Source organism: Prionailurus bengalensis, chromosome A3, assembly GCF_016509475.1.
Source record: "Prionailurus bengalensis isolate Pbe53 chromosome A3, Fcat_Pben_1.1_paternal_pri, whole genome shotgun sequence".
In the NCBI taxonomy this organism is placed as follows: Eukaryota; Metazoa; Chordata; class Mammalia; order Carnivora; family Felidae; genus Prionailurus; species Prionailurus bengalensis.
This window is the reverse complement of record NC_057354.1, coordinates 119,964,162-119,989,225: the sequence shown is the minus strand read 5'-3', so window position 1 is coordinate 119,989,225 and position 25,064 is coordinate 119,964,162. Positions and strand designations below refer to the sequence as shown.

Below are 25,064 nucleotides of genomic sequence, written 5' to 3'. Positions count from 1 at the left end.
ACATCTCTGTTTGGCTCATTTTTTAAAAAGTAAACGCTACACCCAATGTGGGGTTTGAACTCACGCCCCCAAGATTGAGAGTTGCTTGTTCTACTGACTGAGTCAGCCAGGTGCCTGTTTTGTCACTCTTGTATCCACAATGACTAGTCCAATTCCTGGCACATAGCATGTGCTCAATAAATATTTAAAAAAATTTTTTAAGGTTAATTTATTAATTTTGAGATAGACAGAGAGAGAACAAGTGGGGAGGAGCGGAGAGGGAGAGAGAGAATCCCAAGCAGGCTCTGCACTGTCAGCACAGAGCCCGTGTGCGGCTGGAACCCACGAACCATGAGATCATGACCTGAGCTGAAATCAAGAGTCGGATGCTTAACTGCCTGAGCCACCCAGGTGCTTCAATAAATATTTTTATAAATAAACAGAAAAAGTGAAAGTCCTGTATGAACATCACCTTTTCTGGGAAGACTTCTTTGACTCTCCTAATTCTATCTATTCTAATTAATCGCTCCTTTCCTCATAATTCCATAGCTCATTGTTTAATTAGCCTTAGAGAACTCATCACTGGTTCCCTTGTATGGGTTATGGTTAACTGAGTCTGTCTCCCTCCCCATAATGTGTGCCCCCTGAGGACAGGAGCTATGCTCTTTGCTTCTGTGTCTCCTTTCCCCATACCTAGCATGATACTGTATACACGTTAGGTAATCAAAATCGGTTGTTAAGCAAATGAATGAATGAATGTTCCGAGACCTTCAGGGCAAGGAAATGGGGAGGCAAGACCAAGAAGCGGTGGTAAAAAAAAAAAAAAATTATATTTGTAGAATGATTTACGGTTAATAAGGCATTATCACATGTATTTCTCACTTAATTGTCACATCAACCCCAGAAAAGGGGCAGATATTAATATCCCCATAAAAAGGAGGATTCCAGGGCGCCTGGTGGTTTAGTCTGCTAGGTGTCCAACTCTTGATTTCGGCTCAGGTCATGATCTCACAGTTTGTGAGATTAAGCCCTGCATCAGGCTCTGCACTGTCTCTTCCTCTCTCTCTCTGCCTCTCTCTCTCTGTGTCTCTCAAAATAAATAAATACACTCAAAAAAAAAAAAAAAAAAAAAAGGACTCCAAGTTTTAGGCTAATTGACCAGGGAAGGACATCCTACCATCAAGTGGCACAGTCAGTTTTCAGACTCCAAACCTTCAACTCTGGTGGTCTTTTTCCTATGCCACAAGAAGAGCTTGTTGTGGATATGGCAGAATGGTAGTTTCTCAGTCCTGGTTTGAATGACAGTTCCATAGACGTCCAGATTCATCATTGGCTTGGTGGGAGGAAGAAATTCCCCTCACTGCATTTTCTGTGACAATGACAGTTCTTCTTTCCCAGAGGATGCCCATACAGGCATCTTCTTCTAATGTGGTCCCAGTAACAGTCAAGATGAGGTTATATCAAGAAGAGTTAGGTCTTTAGCAATCCTGAGGCCTACAAATTTTCCCTTGTTCTTCAAGACTTGGGATTACCCTGCAAAACCAAATTCTGCCAGCAGAGGGAGACATGACCATGTGACAGAATCACTGGCTGAGCTCCAAATCTGTGGGCTCTCCATCGCTGTGAGATTATCTAACTCAAGAGTCCCACCCCCCCCAACCCCCTCCCTCCACCCCCCCCCCCCGCCGATGCTGTGTCCACGTCCAGCTTACTCGCAGCTCTTCTTTTCCCAATAGTTTATTTTCTCCTTTCTCTGCTGTATTTTCTGGTAGATGGGAGTTGAGTCCACTCTCCACCCTTTCCCCCCAAAATACAGAAAAATCTGAAATATTAAAAATCCGAACATCGCGGGGCGCCTGGGTGGCTTAGTCGGTTAAGTGTCGGACTTTGGCTCGGGTCATGATCTCGTGGTTCCCGAGTTGCAGCCCCGCATGGGGCTCCGTGCTGACAGCTCAGAGCCTGGATCCTGTGTCAGATTCTGTGTCTCCCTCTCTCTCTGCCTCTCCCCCACTCAAACTCTGTCTCTCAAAAATAAACGAACATTAAAAAAAAATCTGAATATTGAAAAAGCACTGTCCTCAGTAGCTACTGTTTATTGAGCACCTGATAGGTGGATTACAGACGTTTTATCTAACTTTCACATTAATCCGGTGGTACCTGGCAGTCCTGGGACTTATGTCAAATGTCCCCAACTCTATCAACCCGTCCTGGGCCCGGTGTCTCAGCTCTTTTTTTTTTTTTTTTTTAACCTTTATTTATTTTTGAGACAGAGAGAGACAGAGCATGAACGGAGGAGGGTCAGAGAGAGGGAGAGACAGAATCTGAAACAGGCTCCAGGCTCTGAGCTGTCAGCACAGAGCCCGACGCGGGGCTTGAAATCACTGACAGTGAGATCATGACCTGAGACGAAGTCGGCCGCTTAACCGACTGAGCCACCCAGGTGCCCCTGGAGTCTCAGCTCTTAACATGCCCCCTCTTTCAACTCCCATGTCAACTCCTGCCTCCCCAGGAAACACTTTCCTGCCTTCTCCAGGCCTCGGTGTCTCTTTCTTTTCTTATCTCCTGTGGCCATTTGCACTATGTGCAATTAGCATCAACTTTTTAAATGGTGTCCCCCATCCATCAACGGAAATATTCTGTCTCCCCAACTGGATGTCTTCTACTTCCCCATACTTGAATTTCTCATTACAGAAATACTTTTAAGAACACGTATGTTTTTTTTTTTAAGATCTTATTTTATTTTAAATTTTTTAATGTTTATTTATTTATTTTGAGAATGAGAGTGCGCATGAGCAGGGGAGAGGCAGAGATGGAGGGACAGAATTCCAAGCATGCTCCGTGCCATCAGCCCGAGGCAGGGCTCAAACCCACAAACCGTGAGATCATCACCTGAGCTAAAACCTAGAGTCGGACACTTGGCCGGCTGAACCACTCAGGCGCCCCTAAAGATTTTATTTTTAAGTACTCTCTACATCCAACATGGGGCCAGAATTCACAACCCAGATATCAAGGGTCGCATGCCCCACCAACGGAGCCAGCCAGGTGCCCCAAGAACACATTTTGAAGAGTTTTGACCGTACTGTCTATAGAATTGTGTATCCTAATTAAAAAAATATATATCATACACATTACTGACCTTTTCTGCTTACTCTCCATGCAGTCCATCCACAAATCCATCCACAAATCCGGTCTGGGTTCTCCCTATAAAATTTACCAGCTCTGACTCCGACACCCTGCGTGCCCCCATCACCCCCGCCCTGGTCCATGCCACCTTTATCTCGTGCCCAGACATCACAGTAACAGGAATCCCTGCTTCAGCTTCCCTACTTCCCTTCTCCATAGAACAGTCGGTCTCTTCCTTCCAAACTAGAAATCGAATCATAGCACTTCCCGCTCTCAGGCTTCCAGCGGCCTCTTGTCACTCTCGGAATAAAATCCAAAGTCCCTCGCCCGGGCGTGTGGGACTTCCGTGGTCGGTCCTTGGTTACCTCTCGTCTCGTGTGCTCGTCCTCTCCCCTTGTTACACTCTGACTGGATAACGCTGGCCTCCTTGTTCTGCAGTCCCGCCAAGCACGTTCCAGACTTAGGGCCTGTGCCCTTGTTCTTTTCACGGCCTGCGGACCCGTCCTCCGGTGGCTGTGCACAGCCTCTCTCCTCCACTTCATGGGAATGTGAGCACCATGACAGAATTTGTCTGCTTGTTTTAAATTTTTTTTTAATGTTTATTTAGTTGAGAGAGAGACGGAGAGGCAGAGACAGAGTATGAGCAGGGGAGGGGCAGAGAGAGGGAGACACAGAATCCGAAGCAGGCTCCAGGCTCTGAGCCGTCAGCACAGAGCCCGACGCGAGGCTTGAGCTCAGGAGCCATGAGCTCATGACCTGAGCTGAAGTTGGAAGCTCGACCGACTGAGCCACCCAAGCCCCCCCGACCCCGACAGATTTTGATTCCCCATCCCCGTGCCTACAAGTATGCCTGGTTCATCAAAGCCCCTGGGAAACATTTGCTTAATAAATAAATGAGTGAACGCAGTCATTAATAGCCTTAAAATCATCATTTTGAACGGCTGCTTAGCTTAATGTAAACTGGTCTTTACTGTGAAATGTTAGGTTGAACCCTATGAAACTGCCGTTTTGTAGATTAAAATGGTTGATATTGGCAATTTCACATAGTTTAGTCGAATAAAACACACTCGGAAAGTTGCATTACATGAATACACCACTTGAAGAATTATTATAAACCAACATCCCTGTACCAAACACCCAGGCTAAACCCAGGACATTGCCGGCATCCCAGAAGTCCCCTGCGGGACCATTTGCAACCACATTTCTCTCCCTCCTCTCTAAGGTAACCACTCCTGATTTTTATGATAGTCACTTACTTGCTTCTCTTTGTCCTTTTACCATCTAAAGAGTATGGTTTTGGGGCGCCTGGGGGGCTCGGTTGGTTGGGCGTCCAACTCTCGATTTCGGCTCAGGTCATGATCTCACAGTTCCTGAGTTTGAGCCGCAAGTCGGACTCTGTACTGACAGAGCCGCATGAACCTTCTCTCTCTCTCTGCTCCTCCCCATCATGCACGCTCTCTCTGTCAAAATAAATAAGTGAATTAAACAAAACAAAACAAAACAAAACAAAGAGAACAGGTTTGTTTTGCCCATTTTTTTAAAGTAAACTCTATGCCCAGTGTGCGGCTTGGACATATGACCCCAAGACCAAGAGTCATGTCCTCTACTGACTGAGCCAGCCAGGCGCCCGTTTTGCCCATTTTGGGGTTTTATGGAACTCGTGCAGTGTGTATTCTTTTGTATCTGGCTTTTTTCTTTTTTCGTTTATTTGATAGACTCATCCATGCTGCTGGTCTGTTGTGTGGAGGGTTATTACCCTATACCGTTTCACGGTATGGCTATACCACCTCGCATCTGCTCTTGATGGACATCTGGGTTGTTTCCAGTTTGAGGTTATTACACATTATGCTGCTATGAGCATTCTCGTTTACGTTTCTCGTGCACCTTGAACCCATTTCTTTTTTTTAAACTTTATTTATTTATTTTGAGGGAGAATGAGAGAGGGCGAGAGTGCATGCAGGAGCAGGGGAGGGGCAGAGAGGGAGAGAGAGAGAGAGAGAGAGAGAAGGAGAGAGAGAATCCCAACCAGGTTCCATGCTGCCAGCAGGGAGCCCGACACAGGGTTCAATCTCCTGAATCATGAGCTTGTGACAGCCGAAATCAAGAGCCAGATACCTAAGCGACTGAGCCACCCATGTACCCCGGACCCATTTCTGTTGTGTATATTCCTAGGAGCGTTGCATATATTTTCTATGATCCTGTGCTGAATGATAGAGAATGCAGCCTTCAACTTCAGTTGATGATGTCAAACTGTTTGCCAAACTGGGTGTAACAGGTTGCACTTACAGCAGCCTGTGAGAGTTCCGGCTGCCTCACGTCAGAAGCAACACTTAATATTGGCGTTCTTAGTGTTAGATACTTGGCAACTCGTTATGGTTTTAATTTGGATTTCCCCGATGACAAATAAAGCTAAACATCTTTTCATAGGCTGGCTGACATTTCATATCTTCTTTTGTGAATTGCCCCTTCTATCTCTTGTTCATTTTTCTACTGAGTTGCCTGTCCCGTTCTTGTTGCTTTATAAGATTTCTTTTACATTTTGGCTTTGAACCTTCTGTGGCTTATATGTGTTGCAAGCATTTTCTCTGTAGCTTGACATTTCATTCTTTTCACGGCACCTTTTTATAGCCAGTATTCCTGAAATTTAATGCACACACACGTCTCCAGTTTTCTTTCTCAGGTTAGCATTTTTTGTGTTCTGCTTTAAAACTCTTCCCCTACCCAAGGTCACAAAGATATTCTCCTATATTATTTTCTAAAAGTGTTACTTGAGGAAATTTTTTTACACTAAAATGTTTGACAATTTTATGCAAGAACCACTAAAGTTTAATATTTAACAGCACAACAGACCGAAATCCAAGATATAAAGTTATCGTGTTCAAGAAACTGGGGAGAATCACTCTATCAACTCACTATACAGTATGTGATAAGAAGAATACTCACTTTATCATAGAAACCCTGTCTACACGTAGTAGTTGCTTCAAAAAACAATTTGGGGGGCACCTGGGTGGCTCAGTCGGTTAGGCATCCGGCTTCGGCTCAGTCATGATCTCACGGTTTTTGAGTTCGAGTCCCGCGTTGGGCTCTGTGCTGACAGCTCGGAGCCTGGAGCCTGCTTTGGATTCTGTGTCTCCCTCTCTCTCTGCCCCTTCCCAGCTCATGCTGTGTGTCTCTCTCTCAAAAATAAATAAACATTAAAACATTTTTTTCAAAAAACCATTTGGTCTCTTGACTTGTAAAAATGGTGTTCCAGTGTAAATTAGCAACCTTCGACTCTTTGGTGTGGCAGAGATGTGGTTTTCGCCTTCCGGTTCTTCCACCCCAGCCTGTGCCTCGAGGTCTGCAATGTTTTCTCCAGATAGTCACTGGGACTACCCATGTCGTCACTTTGCTGCAGGAGGGTCGGTACCACCTGGGTGAGATCCTGCACCGTCTTGGGGTCAGACTGGGGCATCTCTCCGGTTCCCAGCTTGACAGTGAAATCTCAACTGTCACCTACATTCTCAAAGCGTTACTGTTTTATTTATTTATTTAAAAAAAATTTTTTTTTAGGGGTCCCTGAGTGGTTCAGTCGGTTAGGCATCCGACTTGGGCTCAGGTCATGATCTCACAGTTCATGGGTTTGAGCCCTGCATTGGGCTCTGTGCTGACAGCTCAGAGCCTGGAGCCTGCTTCAGAATTTGTGCCTCCCTCTCTCTCTGCCCCTCCCCCGCTCATGCTCTGTCTCTCTCTGTCTTTCAAAAATAAATAAATGTAAAATAAAATAAAATAAAATAAAATAAAAACTTTTTAATATTTATTTATTTTTGAGAGAGAGAGAGAGCGTGAGCAGAAGAGGGAGACACAGAATTTGATGTAGGTTCCAGGCTCTGAGCTGTCAGCACAAAGCTTGGCACAGGACTCAAACTCACGGACTGTGAGATCATGTCCTGAGCTGAAGTTGGACGCTCAACCAACTGAGCCACCCAGGTGCCCCTATTTCTTTCTTTCTAAAGTAGTCTCCATGCCCAACGTGGGACTTGGGCTCACAATCCTGAGATCAAGCGTGCTCTACTGACTGAGCCAGCCAGGAGCCCCTAAGAGCCTTGTTTTAAATGATGACTTAACTTTGTAACTGTTTTCAGATCATAATTCATTTCAGATCATTCTCTCTATTGTTGCACATTCAGGGTGACCTTCTTGTTTTTCTTTTTGCAAATACTTCTTTTAAATTTTTATTTTATTTATTTATTTATTTTTATTTTACAGAGAGAGAGAGTGCGAATGGGGAAGAGGAGCAAAGGCAGAGAGAGAAAGAGAATCCCAAGCAGGCTCCACACTCAGTGCAGAGGCCGATGTGGGGCTCAGTACCAGAACCCTGGGATCATGTCCTGAGCCAAAATCAAGAGTCAGACATTTAACCAACTGAGCTACCCAGGCGCCCCCAAACACTATTTTAAACGTTGTGGGAACAGCCTCCTCCAAGCCCTCTGGCACTTGGGGAAAGGAAGTGGTGGGAGGTATTGCCCACTAACATTCTAGCCTTGCTCTCTCTCCTGAATTCTAGATATTTCTCCGAACGCCCGCCAGCCAAGCTCACCATCGTCACCAAACGCGGGAGGTACCTGCGGTGGAAAGTCAGGAGACCTGACTCTGGCCGCTTTGGCATTGACCTTGACTGGAAAAGCACCCGACTCTGCCTCATCCGACCGGTGTGTGTAGGTCAGGGCACAGAATCCTGCATCACCAGACTGCCTGCCTGGTGCCCTTTCCCCTGGTCCACCACCACCAATCAGCAGTGAGGCCAAGGTCCTGGCTTTCACATCCCGGAATGTGGCAGGGGCGGTTTTCCTGGTGTGATTCACCAACTGCAACAATGTTTCAGCCGGACACGGAGACAAACTAAGGGGAAGGGGATGCGCGTGTCCTCAGCTAGGAAGCTTCCTCAGAGCCTCCCCGTCCCCAGGGATCTCTGCCTCTCTGAGCTGGTTGTGTCTCTCATGGTGGAGGGTCATGGGCCCCGCCCTCCCCCGCCTTGAGAGGGCACTCACACCATCCTTCTAGCTGTTTCTCACGTGACGCTGTCTCTCCAGCTGTGAGCACCCGCAGGTCAGGGAGCAAGCATGCGTACACTTCTCGGCCCCTCCCCAACCCCGTGGCTGGACAAGGAACGATACTCACCAGCTGTGAGAGTGAGCCACCAGACGGTGTTTGGAGGGAGGATTCCAAAGTGGTCCAAAATGCGCACCTCTGGCCTCCCTGCTGGCTGAGCGCTGTCACAGAGGAGTGACAAAAAAGGAGCTGGGACAAACTCGCACAGGCCACGGCAAGTAGACTTTCAAAACCCAAGTCCGAGGCTCCCGGCAAAGGCTCAAGCGTTCTCGGCAATAGCTCCACCCACAGGCCGTGCTAACTGCCGTGGGGACGGGGACGTCAATCCCCTCGGAAGATCCTGCCTGTACCCTCTGCGGGTTTAGAAGCTAAAGGGAACGACAGCTGTTCTGAGCTGGGAGCAGAGTGGCCCCAGGGCTCGGAGCACGCTCTGAGCCCGAGTCAGGAAACCTGAGCTCGGGCCTGGCTCGGCCACAGTGTGCCCCGGCCTCCTGGTGACTTCACCCCTCTGAGCCTGTGCCCTGATATGCCCAGCAAGGGGCAGTCCTGCACAGCCACTGCACAGGGATGGAGTCAGAACAAGTGACACAATGTGTATAAAATTACTTTGCAAAGCTTAGAGCGTTGTACTGACATGAGGGTCATTAGACAGAAAAGCGCGGACAGATGAAAGGGGTAGGCTGCTGATTTCTCAAGGTACTTTACTCAGTAGTAGGAACAATCCTTTATTTGTTCAGTGCTTGAGAATTCACAAAGGGTTTCTGGGTTCTTTATCTCACCTGAGCCTCACAACAACCTAGCAAGGCAGGGCAGGGATTATTCTCCCTGACCACTGAGCAGGTAAAGAAAAGGAGGGCCATTTTCCCATGGTCCTACAGTCACAGAGCCAGGACTAAAACCCCCTTGTGATAGCTCTCTATGCTCCTTGTGATGGGCCCATTATGGTGTTCTCTGTTTCAGTTACTGCAACCCCATGGGGCAATTTCCCACAAGACGGGTGAGCACATCCTAGCAGGCCCCAGAGCCCCCCTGTGACTGGAAGGGGTGGGGAGGGTGGGGAGAGAGGAAAGAAGGCTGTGGTTATCTCATTAGCAATGGGAAGTTACTAAAAGCAGGAAAATACTGTGATCAGATCTGTGTTTTGTTAAAAAATGCTTTCTTTCTCCACCTCTTCCTTATCTGCTCCTTTTTTTTCCCTTCTTCCCTCTTCTTCCTCCTTCTCCTCTTTATTCTTCATTTACTTTGTATAATTCCCCACAAAGAGAAAGAAAGGAAAATTCTGGGACTTTCCATCACCAAAACCCTTGCGTGTTCATCAAGCTGAAGTCCTAACTGGCTGGCTCCTTGTATTTATAGGACACCAGGGTCCCGCCCAGAGACTCTGCTCTCTGGGGTGGAGGAAAGGGGGGGGGGGGGGCGTTCTAGAAGCTTCATGCTCCAGGAGCAACGCCAGGATTCAGCGAAGGAGTAGGATGTAGCAGGCATGTACGGCTGGAACCAGGCCCCTGGTCCCTCCCTGGCCTTCTGGAAAGAGCCTTGCCTCAAGGACTGCCTGAAATAGCCCAGAACCTGAGATCCTGGCCGTGTGCTCTTCTCCACTGGGTGTCTGCCACTCAAGAGTTCACACTCCCCAGGCCACTAGCAAATGGCCAAGTGGCCGATGTGCAATCTGGGGTGCCCCCGCCCCAGGACGTCTTCCTCCCCAGTTCCCTTAGATTACAGGCCTAACTTCCTCTCCAGTTGGTGTCTCCTACATAGATCACATGCCCAGCAGCTGGGTCGCCAGTCAGAGAGTTTGGGGAGGATCTAAACAGAAAAGGCAAGCACATCTGCCCATGCACGTGTGCATGCATGCGTGTGCATGCGTGACGAGTGTGTGACATCTCGGGAGGAAGGGGTTCACGCTGTCTCTACAGAGAACCTCTGCCTCATTCATCTTGCTCAGTATCATATCGCCAGCACCACGCAAGTGGTTGGCACCTAACAAATATTCTCTCAATAAATGAATGAATGAACAATGAATGAACTGGTGAGGATTGTGGCCTGGATATAGCAACCAGAGAGGCCTTGGAGACCTCGCTAGCACGTTTCTAAGGACTCCCAGCAGGGCAGGCTGGTGGTGATGGTAAAGGAGTCAGCAAGACAGTGTGGGAAGCCCGTAAGGGGTCTGGAGGAGGCCGCAGGGCACAGGAGGGGTGGGGGTGGCGTGGGGATGGGAAAGACTGTTTGAACAGAAAGCAAGAGTCCTGTTGAGAATGTCACCGGCCACAGGCCCTCTTGCACCCGCATCCATAGCAGCAGTCTCTCTTTTCTCGTGTGTGTACGTGTGTGTTTAATTTGAGAGAGAGAGAGAATCTTAAGCAGACTCCACGCTCAGTGCAGAGGCCGAGGCAGGGACCTGAGCCGAAATCAAGAGTCGGACACTCGACCGACTGAGCTGCCCAGGCGCTCCTCTATGAAAATTTTAAAATTCAAGAGAAATGGGAGCGATTTTTGTTGTTGTTTTTAATGTTTATTTATTTTTGAGACAGAGAGAGACAGAGAATGAACGTGGGAGGGTCAGAGAGAGGGAGACACAGAATCAGAAGCAGGCTCCAGGCTCCGAGCTGTCAGCACAGAGCCCGACGCGGGGCTTGAACTCACAGACCGTGAGATCATGACCTGAGCCGAAGTCAGATGCCTAACCAACTGAGCCACGCAGGTGCCCCTGGGAGTGATTTTTGAAGGTGATGATTTCTTTGGCTCTTCCTCCACACTGGTCCCCTGTTTGTCCAAGGCCTGTCCTCCCTTCAGCCCCCAGTCCAGTGACAGTGGAACTTTTTCAGCACCTAGAGCCTCTTGGGTGCCCGTGGACCCCCTCAACCTGCATAGTTTAGTATTGAATCAGCTATGGTCTTTTACGGTCTTGTTTATTTGTTTTTGAGGAATATTACCGTTAATTTCACAATTCACACGTAGCTCATCAACACTTACAGATGAACTGGGAACAATTTTGGGTCCCAGGATACCTCCTCCTCTCCTGGGATGTTTAACACTCCTACTGTTGCCCAGCTGGTGTCTGCTCGGGGAGTTCATGATAATTTTAATTTTGGCCAAAAATGGAAACAAAGAATCCTATCGGTTGAGCTGTTCCTTAGGGGCTTCACGGGCCTTGTTCTCTCTCTAGTTCCTTAGTAGCCTCCTCCAGGCCAGGAACGGTGTCTCCTGTTCTCTACCTCTCATAAGACCAAGCGCTGGTGACCATATTTTAAATGTGCTGGTTGATATCCCTGTTGGGTGATTTCAAAGTCAATCTTGTTAAAGAAGCAGAAAAACAAGCCAAAAACGCTCGGTTGGAAGGGTTTCTACTCATAGCCTGGGTCACGTAGTCCCCGGGGCCTGCAAGTCTCCCACTGACATATGGCCCCGTGATATTTACTCTAGTCTCAGAATCCTGGTGTAACTATGGGCACCTTTCCTGGGTTCCATGTTCTGGAACCTCCCTCGTCCTTAGGGAGTTACCTTCTTACCACTTACTTCTCCAGAACTACTCCCTTTGTAGCCAGAGCCAACAAAGATGCTCCTTCCCACACTTCTTGGAATGCCTCCATCAGTCCCAGTTTCTACTTTAAGGAACATACTTTGTCCAAGTAACTGGAAGGAAGGCAGAGCCTGAGCTTGAACTTCACTTTCCAGAAGGGACCCTGCCTTCTCTGGTACACAGTGGATAATCCCTTCCTTCCAGCCCAACAGGAGGGCCTACTTCAATCATTTAATGCCCTGAACAAGCATACAAGAGAGACATATAAAGCGTCATGAGGACTCAGGGACAAAGAATGTCAACCCAAAGAAATCTTTTTCTTTTTCAGGGATATTCTTCATGCTGGCAGGCTGTCGGGAAGATACGTGGGGACCCTGGGATTTTCCTTTCGCTTTCTTGTGCTCTCAGAAACCACCCCCTGGTGACTCAGAAACATGAAGGTAAGGGCCAGGTAGGTGGGGCACAGCTTCCCATCCAGGTTTACCCAGTTTTACCAGACAGAGGAGCGCGCTGAGGCTGTAAGCAAGAGAGGAAGCCCCAAAGAGAGGAAGGACAGGGTGTTGGTTCCTCAACTTGTTGAGACCAGAGTTGTGTAGCAAGACAAACTTGAGTGTGCTCAGCATTTCTCCTTCCTGACTCGGGTTTCACCTTCGCCCCAGTTCAGTGGCAGCCCTGTTGGCTCAGAGGGCTGAAGGATCCAAGAGGAAGAAGCTGGTACAATCCTTCATGTAGTGGGGTGGGCGTGGGGGTGGGGTGAACCTTTAAAGTAAACCTCCGGCAAGATCCCAGTGGGTTATGCTGCCCCAACTCTGGATCTGACTTCTCTCGCTTCTCTGACCTACCCACTCTGCCCTCTGCTCATAACAAATTTCTTATCATTCCTGACCATGACAGGTATGGCTGCTGTGTACAGCTTCATGGGTTGTGCCCTGAACAATTCTTAGAGGTGCCATTTCCATAGACAGAGGAACAAATCACGCACAATCTTACCGGGGAGCCCTGAGACAGTCCTTTTATGACTTCTTTCCCATATATTTCTTCCTCCACCAAGCATGCCCTTGTTTGCTTTTCCTCTCGCCATATATTCACCTGGTAAATCATCTAACACTTAGCTTTCAAACTCGGCTCAAATGATGTTGATGAACACAAATGTAACAACTGAATGCATTGGGAAATGCTCACACAGACATTGGGAAGAAACACCGTATATATAGGAGTCTCTGGGCACCTGGGTGGCTCAGTCGGTTAAGTGTCCAACTTGGGCTCAGGTCATGATCTCACAGTTCTTGGGTTCGGGCCCTGCGTTGGGTTCTGTGCTGACAGCTCAGAGCCTGGAGCCTCTTTCAGATTCTGTGTCTCCCTCTCTCTCTGCCCCTCCCCTGCTCATGCTCTGTCTCTCTCTGTCTCAAAAATAAAGAAAAACATAAAAAAAATTTATATAGGAGTCTCAAGCTGGCACACTGTTAGCTCATTCTGCCTGGTAGTTTGATTATGCCCATGGGGTGTTCTGAAAGGCAATGTAACTAAAATCCATCAGAATGAGTCAAATTAAAAAGATATAATAACGAGTGTTGGTGAGGATATGGGGCAACTAGAACGCTCATACAATGCTAGTAAGAGTGTAAATTGGGATGACTGCTTTGGAAAACTACTTGGTGGTATCTTCTAAAGTGGAAGAGATTCCTAGCCTACGATTTAGCGGTTCTGGCAGAAACGCATATGTACACACACAAAACATGTGCAAACATGATCGTAAAGGCACGATTCATAATAGGCCCAAACTAGAAGTAACTTCAATGTCCACCAACAAGACACTAGAGGAAAGATGTGATATATTCATCAAATAGAATATTACACGGCAATGAAAGTGAATTAATCATTGCTTTTGCATAACAACGTGAACGAACCTGACAAATATAACGTTGCGTGAAAGAAACCCAGACCCAAAAGAATACATACACTGCGTGACTCCATTTATGTAAATCGAGCACTGTAGTGCCAGAAATGAGAATGATGGTTACCCTGGGAGGGCAGGTAGTGACCGGAAAAGAACCCGAAGCTTCTGTGGTGCTGGCAATGTTCTATGTATTAACATGGGAGATAGTCACACAGATGTGTGTTTATTTTGTGAAAGTTTATCGAGCTGCGCACTTAGATTCGTACACGTTTATGTGTGTATGCTACGCCTCGATAAAACAAAGATTGCTTTTTAAAAGAATAAAAGCAACGCCGACTTTGGGCAATGATGTAGTAGCAGAATCTAGATTTATCCTCTGCCTTCATCAGTTATAAAACGGAACAAAATATAGAAAGCAACGGTTTGAAGACATTGGATGGCAGGCGTCTCCGGACAGGGATCCCCGAGAGACGGGAAGCAGATGAGATGAGTCTTCTGGGGGAGGTCCCGGCTCACTGCCTGGAGAGAGAGCTTCCAGGCTACCACACAGAGAGAGGGGCAGAACTCTTGGAGATGTGCAGAGGAATGTCCTCGAAAGTTTTGCCTGGGCACTGATCGGTACGTGTGATTGTGGACATGCCCAGCACTGGGAAAAGAAGCCCCGTAGAGGCGAGGAGATGGACGAGCCCCCAGAGCGTGTGCGAGGCTGGGAAGAGTGGGTGTGCCCACCAGCCAGAGCAGAAAGTGCTCCCCACACACGGGGCTTGGAGCCCTCAGAGGAGGATGGCCTCAGGGGTCATGCCAAATGAGTCCCAGGAGTTGTTCTGGACTCACCTAACAAAGCTGGAAAGCAAGCCTTGGGAAGGTCAGACGATTTCCAAGTAATTTAACCACAGCCTATACTGAAGCCACCAGATATTTCACAGAATTAAAAAAAAAAAAAATTCTGGTACCAGGACGCCTGGGAGGCTCAGTTAAGTGTCTGGATCTTTTGTTAAAAATTATTTTAACATTTATTTATTTTTGAGAGACAGAGAGAGACAGAGCACAAGCAAGGGAGGGGCAGAGAGAGAGAGGGAGGCACAAATTCTGAAGCAGGCTCCAGGCTCTGAGCTGTCAGCACAGAGCCCGACGTGGGGCTCAAACCCACCAACTGTGAGATCATGACCTGAGCCAAAGTCGGATGCTTAAGCAACAGAGCCACCCAGGTGCCTCAAGTGTCTGACTCTTTTTGTTTTTTTTATTTAAAAAAATTTTTTTTAATGTTTATTTTTGAGAGAGAGAGAGAGGGACAGAGTGTGAGTGGGGGAGGGGGAGGGAGAGAGAAAGACACAGAATGTGAAGCAGGCTTCAGGCTCCAAGCTGTCCGCGCAGAGCCTGACTTGGGGCTCAAACTCACGAACTGCGAGATCATGACGTGAGCCAAAGTCAGACGCTTAACCGACTGAGCCACCCAGGTGCCCCTGGTTTTTATTTTTTTATGTTTTTTTTTTATTTTTGAGAGAGAAAGAGACAGAGCATGAGCAGGGGAGGGACAGAGAAAGAGGGAGACACAGAATCTGAAACAGGCTCCACACTGAGTGGTCAGCTCAGAGCCCAACCCGAGGCTCAAACTCACGAACTGAGAGATCATGACCTGAGCCGAAGTCGCACACTTAACCTTAACGAAGCCACCCCGATGCCCCTCCAAGTGTCTGACTTTTCATCTTGACTCAGGTCATGATTTCACAGTTCATGGGATCAAGCCCCATGTGGAGCTAACATGCACTAACAGCATGGAGCCTGCTTAGGATTCTCTCTCTCCCTCTCTGCCCCTGTCCCCTGCTCACGTGCTCTCTCTCTCTCTCTCTCTCTCTCTAAAATAAAAGAATTCTGGTACCCAACAATATAAACTTCAAAATATCTGGTATCTCATATGGTTTCACTTATATGGAATGTAAAATAACAAAACAAACGAACAAACAAACCCAAACCCAGAAACAGCCCCATAAATACAGAGAATACACTGGTGGCTGCCATAGGGGAATGGGGTGGGGAGTGGGCAAACTGGAAAAGGGGTGTGGGAGATACAGGCTTTCAGGTATGGAAGGAATAGGTCACAGGGATTAAAGGTACAGCATGGGGAATATAGTCGGTGGGATTGTAATAGGGCTGTGTGGTGACAGATGGCAGCTACTTGTGGGGACCACAGCATAACCTACACTTGTCCAATCACTAGGCTGTTAAAAAAGCAGTGTTTCTTGGATGTTACCTAAACTTCTTGTGGTGATCATTTCACAATATACATGTGTATTAAACCATTATGTCTCACACCTTAAACGTAACACAATATTGCACGTCAATTATAGCAATAAAACTGGAAAAAAACCCCACAAAATATTTGGTGTCTAATAAAAAATTACCTGTCATTCAAATAAGCAGGAAGAAAAATCAATCCGTAGAAACAGAAACAGAAATGATACAGCTAATAGGAAACAAGGGCATTGAAACAGCTACTATAAATATATCCCATATATTCCAGAAGGTACAGGACAGCATGAGCATCAGGAAGAGTGAAATAGAAAATCTACAAGACGCCCAAATCAAAATTCTAGAGATGAAAAATATAGTGAATGGAATTAATAGCATAGCAGATCAGACATTAAATAAGAAAGCATTCTTGGCTATGAAAACATAGCAACAGAAAAATCCAAAATACAACACAGATAGGAAAAAAAGATTCATCTCTAAAATAAGAATATTGGGGCACCTGGGTGGCTCAGTCAGTCGAGCGTCTGACTTCAGTTCAGGTCATGATCTCACAGTGTGTGGGTTCGAGCCCCATGTCAGGCTCTGTGCTGACACTTCGGAGCCTGGAGCCTGCTTTGCATCTGTGTCTCCCTCTCTCTCTGCCCCTTCCTCACTCGTGCTCTGCTTCTCTCTCTCTCTCTCTCTCTCTCTCTGTCTCAAAAATAAATAAACATTAAAAAATGTTTTTAAAAATAAAATAAGAATATTGGGGCGCCTTGGTGGCTCAGTCAGTTGAGTGTCTGACTCTTGATTTTGGCTCAGGTCATGATCCCAGGGTTGTGGGATTGAACCCCGTGTCAGGCTCTGTGCTGAGCGTGGAACCTGCTTAAGATTCTCTCTCTCTCTCTCTCTCTCTCTCTCTGCCCTTCTCCCCTGCTCTCACTCCCTCTTTCTCTCTAAAATAAAAAATAAAAAAATAAGCAGAACATCAGTGAGTGGTGGCAGCATTCAGGGCCTCTCGTGCGTGTACCTGGAGTCCCGGAAAGAGGGGATGAGGTGAGAAGTGGACAGAAAACGTGTTTGAAGACATAAGGGCTGAAAATTACTTAAATTTGGCGAGAACTATAAACCCACCACAAATCAGAGAAACTCAACAAACCCCACTCAGAGAAAAAATGAAGAAAAACCACATCAAGGCGCATTGTAGTCAAATCGCTAAAACACGATGATAAAGAGAAAACGCTAGAAGCAGCCAGAGGGGAAAATACACTCTGTGCTGAGGAACAAAGATAAGGACAGTAGCAGACATCATCTTGGCCACATGCAAACCAGAGGATAATAGGGAGACATCTCCAAGCCACTGAAAGAAAAACTGCCAACCAAGAACAAAAATATCTTTCTTTTTTTTCCCCTTTTAAAATTATTTTTTAAACCATGTTAGGGTGCCTGAGGGGCTCGGTCGGTTGAGCGCCCGACTTCAGCTCAGGTCATGATCTCGTGCTTCGCGAGTTCAAGCCTTGCATTGGACTTGCTGTTGTCAGTGCAGAGTCCGCTTTGGCCCCTCTGTCCCCTGTCTCTCTGTGCCCCTCCTCCACATGCCCGCGCACATGCTAGCTCGCTCTCTTTCTCTCTCTCTCTCTCTCAAAAATAAATAAACATTAAATATTAAAAAGAATTTTTTTGAGAGACAGCACGTGCTCATGGGGTAGGGGAAGAGAAAGAGAGAGAGAGAGAGAGAGGGAGAGAGAGAGAGAATCCCAAGCAGGCTCTGTGCTGTCAGCCCATCGCCTAAAGCAGGGCTACACCTCACGAACCACCGGTGAGATCCTGACCTGAGCCGAAATCGAGTCAGACCCTTAACCGGCGGAGCCACCCAGGCGCCCCCAAAAATATCTTTCAGTAATGAAGGTGAGATAAACTTTTTCAGAAATACCAAGGCTGAGACTCTACTTCCGAGTGTGATAAAGATTTTACCATGTGACTCTTCACTGCAGAAAACAGTGATCGACCCTGAGCTTAGTACAAAAAGGAACTACGTGAAAATAGCGGAGCGAGAACAGAATCAGAGGGGCCCCCCCACCCCTCGCCTCTCTGACCCACCTCACTGACTCACGCACGCAGCCCAGCCAAAGGCACACTGGACGGACGCTGAAGCTGGCATCCTGCAGGTGGTGGCGGGAGAGCAGAAGGAGACAGGTGGAGGTGTACAAAGAAGCTCTCACCTTCGAGACGTTTAGCCCAGGGTGAAACGCATCCCGTGTTGTACACAGAAGGCAGCCAGGTTCACAAGAAAAAACAGGTTTTATGATGTGAGAAACCAGAAAAGAAGAAGCCAGGACAATAGCGAAAACTGACCGGAGTGGAACCCCGGGGAAAAAAAAGACCCAAGGGCTCCTGGCTGGCTCATTCGGAAAAGCATATGACTCTTGATCTCGGGGTGGTGAGTTCGAGCCCCACATTGGGTATAGAGATTCCTAAACAAACAAACAAACAAATGAATAAACTGAAAAAGAAAGAAAGAAAAAAGAACAGAAAGGACAGAACCAGAGAGCTCTCCAAACTGTCGTATCTCTGAGTGATGCTTGCACCACACTTGGCATGAAACAAGAATGAAGATACTGCACAAGACGTGGGATTTGCCAAGCCAGCCTAGCCAAGAAAATCACCTGCTAAAACAAAGGAAACCATACTCACTGGTGAAAAACAGCTGTATTAATTAGTCAGGGTTCTCCAGGGAAACAGAACAAAGTATGTATGTGTATGTGTGTCTGTATGTGGACAGGGGGTGAAAGAGAGGGAGAGAGGAGGAGGGAGTGAGAGAGAGAAATCGATTGATTATAGAGAAGTAGCTCTGCTGGCAAAATTCCTTTTACATCAGGGGAAGTCAGTCTTTGTTCTATTAAGACCTTCAACTGATTACATAAGGCCCACCCACATTACGGAGGATAATCTGCTTAAAGTCCATCCATTTACATGTTAATCTCATCCAAAAAACACCTTCACAGAAACATCCAGAATTATGTTTAGGCAACTATCTAAGCCCAGTGACCCAGTCAAGCATGCACACAAAAGTGACCATCACAGTAACAGTCTGAGTATCTCCACAAATTCACATTCATGACATTCATATAAATAGCAACCCAAAATTGCCTGCAAATAAAAGACCAAGAAAATAAAACATATTCTCAAGAGAAAAATCAAAATTGAAGCAAAATTGACAGAATTAAAGGGAGAAACATACAATTCCATAACCAGAGTTGGAAGTTTAAACTCTCCCTTTCTGGCAACTAATAAAATAACTAAATTAAAGAAATTGAAAGCTTGAGTAATTCTGTATTTGGTGAAACTGTCTTTATTTGTAGGTGGCACTGTTTGTGAATGAAAAAAAAAAACAAACCAAAAAACCCTTAAGAATCTACCAAAAAGAACTTACTACAGTAAATAAAACTTGCCAGTTGGACATAGTACATAGTCAATATATGAAAATCGATGGTATTTCTATATACCAGCAACAAGTAACTAGAAAATAAAAATTTTAAAGTCAACTCCATTCATAATAACATTAAAAAAGCTCACATAGGGGGCGCCTGGGTGGCTCAGTCGGTTAAGCGGCCGACTTCAGCTCGGGTCATGATCTCACGGTCTGTGAGTTCAAGCTCTGCGTCAGGCTCTGTGCTGACAGCTCAGAGCCTGGAGCCTGTTTCGGATTCTGTGTCTCCCTCTTTCTGACCCTCCCCCGTTCATGCTCTGTCTCTCTCTGTCTCAAAAATAAATAAACGTTTAAAAAAAAAAAAAGCTCACATAGGAATACATTTGGAGAAAGACTTATAGGCTGGAAACAATAAAATATTGCAAAGGGAAGTTGAAGAACTAAATAGAGAAGATAGTGTTATAGTTTGGAAGGCTTGATATTGTTAAGACGGCAATCCTCCCGGTTTGTTCTTTAGATTTATGTGGTCCCAGTCAAAATCTGAACAGTCTCTTTTGAGGAATTGACAAGCCATTTTTATTTATATGTTTATTTTTCAAGTTTATTTATTTATTTGGAGAGAGCAGGAGAGAGAGAGAGAGAGAGACCGAGAATCCCAAGCAGGCTCTGCACTGTCAGCACAGAGCCCGATGTGGGGCTCAATCCCATGAATCATGAAATCGTAACCTGGCCTGAAATCAAGAGTCAGATGCTTAGCTGACTGAGCCACACAGGTGCCCTGACAGGCTATTGTAAAATTTATATGGAAAGTTGAAGGACTTAGAATAGCTAAAATATTTTGAAAAAGAAAACCAAAGCCAGAGGACTTACACTGTCTTATCAAGACTTACTAGAGGGGCGCCTGGGTGGCTCAGTCGGTTACGCGTCCGACTTCGCTCAGGTCACGATCTCACGGTCCGTGAGTTCGAGCCCCACATCGGGCTCTGGGCTGATGGCTCGGAGCCTGGAGCCTGCTTCCGATTCTGTGTCTCCCTCTCTCTCTGCCCCTCCCCCGTTCATACTCTGTCTCTCTCTGTCTCGAAAATAAATAAACGTTAAAAAAAAAAATTAAAAAAAAAAAAGACTTACTAGAAGAGGGGCACCTGGGTGGCTTGGTCGGTTGGGCGTCCGACTTCGGCTCAGGTCATGATCTCACGGTCCGTGAGTTTGAGCCCCACGTCGGGCTCTGTGCTGACCGCTCAAAACCTGTAGCCTGTTTCCGATTCTGTGTCTCCCTCTCTCTCTGCCCCTCCCCTGTTCATGCTCTGTCTCTCTCTGTCTCAAAAATAAATAAATGTTAGGGGCGCCTGGGTGGCGCAGTCGGTTAAGCGTCCAACTTCAGCCAGGTCACGATCTCACGGTCCAGGAGCTCGAGCCCCGCGTCAGGCTCTGGGCTGATGGCTCAGAGCCTGGAGCCTGTTTCCGATTCTGTGTCTCCCTCTCTCTGCCCCTCCCCCGTTCATGCTCTGTCTCTCTCTGTCCTAAAATAAATAAAAAACGTTGAAAAAAAAATTAAAAAAATAAATAAATAAACGTTAAAAAAAATTAAAAAAAAAAAAGACTTACTAGAAGAGGGTGCTTGGCTGGCTCAGTTGGTAGAGCATGCAACTCTTGATCTTGGGGTCATGAGTTCAAGCCCCATATTAGGTGTAGAGCTCACACACACACAAAAAAATTACTGTAAAGCTTCAGTGGTCAAGAGAGTGTGGTTTCCCCATAAGGGTAAATATAGACCAGGGTCAGCAAACTTTTTCTTTAAAGGGCCAGATAGTAAATATTTTAGGTTTGCAGTTCACATGGTCTCCGTAACAACTACTCAGCTATACTGTAGCTTGAAAGCAGCCGGGCAGAATACAGAAATGGATGAGTGTGGCTGTATTATAATAACACTTTATGTAAAAAGCCAGAGTAGGCAGGATTTGTTGACCCCTGATATAGATCAGAGGAACATAACAGAGTCCAGAAATAAACTCTCACTCATCAGATCAGCTGATTTCTTTACAAAAGTTCCAGGGTAATCCAATTGCATTGAAAGGATAGTATTTTTTTTTTAACATTTATTTATTTTTGAGAGACAGAGAGAGACAGAGCACAAGTGCGGGAGGGGCAGAGAGAGAGGGAGACACAGAACCTGAAGCAGGCTCCAGGCTCTGAGCTGCCAGCACAGAGCCCGACGCGGGGCTCGAACTCACGGACCATGAGATCATGACCTGAGCCTAAGTTGGACACTTAACTGAGCCACCCAGGTGCCCCTGAAAGGATAGTATTTTAAACATACAGTACTCTAGCGAAAGGATATCTGTATGGAAAGAAATGAACCTTGACACATACCTCATGCTAAACTCAAAATGGATCACAGACCTAAAACTGTTAATCTTCTAGAACATATAACGGGAACATTTTGTGACATTTGCTTAGGCAAAGAGCGTGATAACAAAATCACAAATTATAAAATAAAAATTTGATAACAAATGACAAGAGACCTCAGCCCGGCATGGCCCTTTTCCAGGATCCTCTGTTTTCAATTTTGCAGATGTTGGGCCTCAGACAAGGAATCACATTCTTATGCTTTAATTTTCAAAGGTTCATCTTTCCATTTACATCTTATTCCTTTTTTCGTTTTTTTTTTTAACTCACCAGTATATGTTGGGTAACTACTATCTTTCATGTTGTGGCCAGGTGCCAACAGGATTTCAGTGAACAAAACCTAGATATGTATTTGTGTTTTTACCTATTAAGTCTTGTTTTTATTTTTATTTATTTTTTTAATTTTATTTTTAAAATGACATCTGGATTTTATTATTTTATTATTATTTTTTTAATGCTTATTTATTTATTTATTTATTTAACGTTTATTTATTTTTGAGACAGAGAGGGACAGAGCATGAATGGGGGAGGGTCAGAGAGAGAAGGAGACACAGAATCTGAAACAGGCTCCAGGCTCTGAGCGGTCAGCACAGAGCCCGACGCGGGGCTCGAACTCAGGGACCACGAGATCATGAGCTGAGCCGCAGTCGGACGCTCAACCTACTGAGCCACCCAGGCGCCCCAATGCTTATTTATTTTTGAGACAGAGAGAGAGAGAGAGCGTGAGTGGGGTAAGGGCAGAGAGAGAGAGGGAGACGCAGAATCCAAAGCAGGCTGTAGGCTCCCAGCTGTCAGCACAAAGCCCGACGTGGGGCCCGAACTCACAACCGTGAGATCATGACCTGAGCCCAAGTTGGACACTTAACCGACTGAGCCACCCAGGTGCCCTACATCTGGATTTTAAAGGCAACCTAAGGACAATTGCCTCTACCAAATACTTTCTCCTCCCTGCCTTCAAAGTTTTTCACTTCAAAACCAAGCTCGAATAGTGAAGAGATTGGAAGGTACATACCACCAAATTGTTATCAATGGTGGCTTTCAATGCCCTTCCTTTTCTGTATTTTCTAAAGTTGCAACATTTGTTATTTTTGGAAAGAAAATACAATCGAAGTTACGTCGGAAAAAAACTCTCTAAAACCTCAATTTAAAGATCCTCTCCTGAGGGAAATTTTCCCTGATCACACCTCTCAGTATGACTTAGGGATCCTCTTCTAATCACACAGTCACCCCGCATTTTTGTCACTCCTAGCCCATAGAAGCAGCAGGGGAACCATAAATGTGGATCTTCTTCCTTGGACTGCTAACTGGAGGGCGGGGACCATGTCTTAGTCATTTCTGAATCTCCGGCTCCAAACAAAATGCTTCGTGTCCAGTAAGAACTCAGAAAGTGTCTGTTGGATGAACAAATGGATGAGGTTATCAAGTCGTGGGTAGGAAACAAGATGGAGGTCCATGGTCTAGAGCACTGTGGTGGTAAAGGAGGCTGTGGGTCTTTAGTTATTGAAACTCAATTCTCAGGGTCCAGGACAGATCAGAGAGGAAATTTCATGCTGAGGCCTCTGGCCTTGGGCTAAAGCTTCTTAAGTTGACCTGGGAAAGATGAGAGGGGGAGGGTTGCAGAACCCGGAGTACAGCTGAGCCTGTTGGAAGGGGTTCAGTAACCCTAGGTGGGGAGTATCACAATTTGAAATTATCTATTGATTTGTTTGCTTTGTTACATGTCACCTCTTGTTAATGAGAGCACTCTATGAGGATAGGACCTTATCTGACTTGTATCACCAGGGCTCAGACCAATGCCTGGCACATAGGTGACACTCAATAAATATTTGTTGAATTAATGTTGAATGAACAAACTCACTCTCCACCAAGCCCACGAGAAAGAGCTCAGATGCAGCTTTATTCATTCATCCTGTAAAATATAATTGACAATAGATCTGAAGAAACCCCAGTCAGCACATTCTTTACTCTGTGGGAAGGCGTGCTGCGGAAGCCAAAAGTAGATCTGAGAGTTGCTTGGTAAATACAGAGTTGGACTAAGGGGACTTGGAAGATCTTAAGAGACTGTGTCATTGAGCTGGGGCACCCTGATGAGTCATGCTTTCCTACATGAGGACAGACGTTCCTTGCCAAACAGGATCCTGCCTTGCCCAATGCTGCCATCTTTTCCTGTCACTGTGGGAGAAACACGGTCTGCCCCATTCCCCTTTCTCAGCAAGACTTATCAGTCCTAATGTTTCTTTCTTTCTTTTTTTTTTTTTAAGGCTTTCCCTCACATTACCGTGCCCAGGATTACAGAGTGTCCCTTGCTGGTTACATTTTCCACTGTGGCTTCCCAATGAGATTTTTGGCTATAATTCACATATCCTGCTAAAGATGAACAATTCTGGATCCCAGACTGAAACCTTCTGCTATTCTAGTTGCAAAAGTTACTCGTTGTCACTCTATCTCAATTTATCTTTAGAAAGTGAAATAATAACACCTTTTCCATGTGTCCCACAGGCTATTAAGCAAAAGAAATTGAAGACGACAAATATGGGTGGCTCAGAAGTTGTGCTTCGATCCTTTTAATTAAAGTTCCATACCTGATTTGCCACTGATGAGCTACCGGACATTAAATAAGTCATTTTATCTGATACTTAGCCCATTGTCTTGTTCTTAATAAGCGGGAAATCCTCATATGGTTCTATCACCATAGAGTGACCTGAGACACCTCCCTACTTTCCCAAGCAGCCTGAGGAAAGATAGTCGGTTGCTTTTTTACGTAACTAGTGGGCTTTTACTCTGTTGACTGTGTTATATAAACTTGAGACCAGGGGCACCTGGCTGGCTCAGTTGTTAGAGCATACAACTCGTGATTTTAGGGTTGTGAGTTTGAGCCCCACATTGGGTGTAGAGATTACTAAAAAAATAAATAAATAAAATTAAAAAAAGAAAAAACTTGATAACACAGCTGAATGGTTTGAAAAAAGAAGGGAATTTCAGAAGTTGGGTAGTAGGAGGGATGGAGAGAAGAGACTCCACAATGGAGAAAACTTTGAAAAAGAACAGGTCTAGCAAGACAAAAGAAGGGAGCTAGTTAAGCTTGGCTATGCGATGCAATCCTCTTCTCCATCTTCCCATGAAACCTTCAGTATAATGTCATTAGTCATAAATAGTTTTTTTAAAGTTTAGTTTTGAGAGAGAGAGAGAGGGAGAGAGAATCCCCAGCAGGCTCCATGCTGTCAGTGCACGGCCCAACTCAGAATTCAAACTCACAAACCGTGAGATCATGACCTGAGCCAAAATCGAGAGTTGGCCACTTAACCGATTGAGCCACCCAGGCGCCCCCAGTCATAAATACTCTTGAATTTGAATGTATTAGGAGGAGACAAACAAGTGCCCAGTCTGGC

The 25,064-nt window shown here is 46.0% G+C and overlaps 1 long non-coding RNA gene and 1 pseudogene across 1 annotated transcript; one reads left to right on the top strand and one right to left on the bottom strand.

Annotated features, from left to right (window-relative positions):
• Positions 1-6,273: 6,273 nt before the first annotated feature.
• LOC122467017 lies at positions 6,274-6,596 on the bottom strand (annotated as a pseudogene).
• A 5,070-nt stretch (positions 6,597-11,666) lies between these two features.
• Positions 11,667-24,308, top strand: LOC122497377. Its single transcript, XR_006301091.1, has 3 exons — positions 11,667-11,888; positions 12,042-12,153; positions 24,175-24,308. It is a non-coding gene; the product is annotated as an uncharacterized LOC122497377 (long non-coding RNA).
• The last annotated feature ends 756 nt before the right edge of the window (positions 24,309-25,064 follow it).